We start from the raw sequence: 2,818 nt of genomic DNA, 5'->3' as shown, positions 1-2,818 counted from the left end.
GCATAATGCTCAGCATACAACTGCTCAATAGACCATTATTAATTGATACAGCACATTTTGTTAACATTTTTGGCTGTTGCTCCCCCATGACAGTTTTTTGGTAAAGCAATTGACCATGATTTTAGAATATCTTTCCAGAAATGTGGCTGATAACTCAGACTGTGGAAAAATGTAGTTGGAACTTGGATTCGTTTTCCTGGATTTGTTACCTTGCATTTGCTTTTATTAGAGCTCAACGTCCATTGCCTACCCACTCACTCAACTGTCTGAGGTCTTCCTCTATTCCCATTTTATTCAATCAGTGGCGTTCATTAAGTGCATACTGAGTATATAGCACTTGAGAGTACAACCTATGCAAGACACAAGTTTTCTCCCCTCAGTGAGTTTGTAATCTAGTCAGGCAGACAGACAAAAATATTTACAAAACTTGGAGCAATTTGATTTCTGCACTGAGATTATAATCTCCTTCAGGGCAGAGACGGTGTACCCTGCTTTTATTGAATTCTCCCAAGCATTTAGTATCCTGTGCTGTAGACATAAAGAAAGCACTCAGTGACTATCACACATTCCTCTCCATTGCACTTCACCAACAGGAAGATCATAGTGTCATAGGAATACTTGGAGATATTCTTGTACATTCCCCTTTCTCGATCATTTATGGAGATGTTGAACAAAATAGCCTAGAACCAATCAATCAATGGTAATTATGGAATCCCCGCTGTGGGAATAGTACTACCCCATATACTTTGGAAAAGACAATAGAAGTCAAAGTTCTGGTCTTCAAAGCGAGAGTGATCTCTGAAGGACTGCACACATTGCACTTTTTCTTCTCTAAATGTAGCCATTTCATTCCTCCTCTTTGCTTCCTATCTTTGAGCCAGTTTTCCATAATGACCAAATGTGCCAGAGAAGCAGCATGGCCTCACAAAAAGGGCACAGGCCTGGGAATCAGAGGTGCTGGGCTCTAATGCCGGCTCTGCCACTTGTCTTCTGTGTTTCCTTGGACAAGTCACTGAATTTCTCTGTGCCTCAGTTCCCTCATTTGCAAAATGGAGATTCAATTCCTGTTCATTCATTTCATTCATTCATTCATTCGTATTTATTGAGTGTTTACTGTGTCCAGAGCACTGTACTAAGCGCTTGGGAAGTACAAGACTTCCCTTGGGAAGGGAAGACTGTTCTCCCTTCTATTTAGACTGTGGGCTCCATGTGGGACCTGATCATCTTGTATCTATTCCACTGCTTAGAACAGCAAGCAGTTAACAAATCTTGTCTTATGCCATCGAGTCGTCTCTGACCCATAGTAATGCCATGGACACACCTCTTCCAGAATGCTCCGTCTCCATCTGCAATCGTTCTGGTAGTGGATCCATAGAGTTTTCTTGTTAAAATTACGGAAGTGGTTTACCATTGCCTCCTTCCGTAAAGTAAACTTGAGTTTTCTCCCTCGACTTTCTCCCTTGCCGCTGCTGCCCAGCATAGGTGAGTTTTGACTTGTAGCAGATTGCCTTCCATTTGCTAGCCACTGCCCAAGCTAGGAATGGAAATGCCTCTGCTTGACTCTCCCTCCCATAGTCGAGAATGGTAGAGTCCTGGAAACTCTCCAGGTGTGACCCTGAAAGGGGCTGTTAACAAATACCCCAACAATACCAGCCAGTCATTTTCACCTGGCTAGGATATTGGTGGCTTGGGGAGGAATGCAATGTTTCTTTTTGTTGAAGATGCTCATTATTGGATAGACAGTCATTGCAGAATTTCCGTTGTGTGTGCTTCTTTGTCTGGGAAGGGGACAATTCTGTCTCAATCACCAGGTGCATGCTAACTCACACCTGGAAAACCCTCCTCAAAGATAAGGAATAGTGTGGTACAATTTCTCTTTCTGAAGACAAAATTGTTCTTCCCAGATGCTTGATGATCCTAACATAATTTTAGAACGATGGTAATTCTACCAATTTACCCTCTTCCTCCTCAATCTCAGCTCAGCCCTTCTTTGTGTTTTCCAATTATGTAGACTTCCACACTGCAACTCTACCTACTCGTGAGCAGTGAAACTTATTCATTTTGTCCAGTTATTTAGTTAAAGAAATATCATTTTCTCACTCTCCATAAACATCTTGTTTGTTTTGTTGTTTGACTCCCCCTTCTAGACTGTGAGCCCGTTGTTGGGTAGGGACCATACTTATATGTTGCCAATTTGTACTTCCCAAATGCTTAGTCCAGTGCTCTGCATGCAGTAAGCGCTCAATAAATATGATTGAATGAATGAATGAATCCACACTCTTCAAGTTTCTTGTGGGGCATGGGTGCAGTGGACTGAGGGGAGGAGTTAGGTGAAGCAGTTGCTGGGGCAGAGCAGGCCTCTAATTGGTCACGTATTTCTTGGCTGAAAATCCATCAATTAATAGTATTTAATGAGCACTTATTGTGAGAAGAATACTGTTGTAAGTGCTTAGGAGAGGACATTACAACAGAATGTGAAGGAATTCTAAGTAGGAATTCCAAATGGGAATGTTAAGCCTACATCAGAGTCTGCTGTCTTACCTTACAATTATAACTGTGATATTTTTGAAGTGCTTCCTATATCCCAAGCGCTGTGCTAAATGCTAGATACAATATTCATTCATTCATTCAATTGTATTTATTGAGTGCTCACTGTGTGCAGAGGACTGTACTAAGCGATGATCAGATGAAGCACAGTTCCTGTCCCAGGTGAGACTCTCAGTCTAAGAGAAGGTTGGAGGAAGAGCAGGAATTTAATACCCATTTTACAGATGAGGAAACTGAAGCATAGAGAAATTAAATAATTTGCCCAAGGTCA

At 41.6% G+C, this 2,818-nt stretch overlaps 1 non-coding gene across 1 annotated transcript; it reads right to left on the bottom strand.

The window, feature by feature from the left end:
• Positions 1–1,492: 1,492 nt before the first annotated feature.
• On the bottom strand, positions 1,493–1,625 carry LOC119926390. Its single transcript, XR_005450270.1, has one exon. It is a non-coding gene; the product is annotated as a small nucleolar RNA SNORA7 (small nucleolar RNA).
• Positions 1,626–2,818: the final 1,193 nt, after the last annotated feature.

This window comes from Tachyglossus aculeatus, chromosome 3, assembly GCF_015852505.1.
Source record: "Tachyglossus aculeatus isolate mTacAcu1 chromosome 3, mTacAcu1.pri, whole genome shotgun sequence".
Lineage (NCBI taxonomy): Eukaryota > Metazoa > Chordata > Mammalia > Monotremata > Tachyglossidae > Tachyglossus > Tachyglossus aculeatus.
This window is presented reverse-complemented; position numbering and strand designations above follow the sequence as displayed.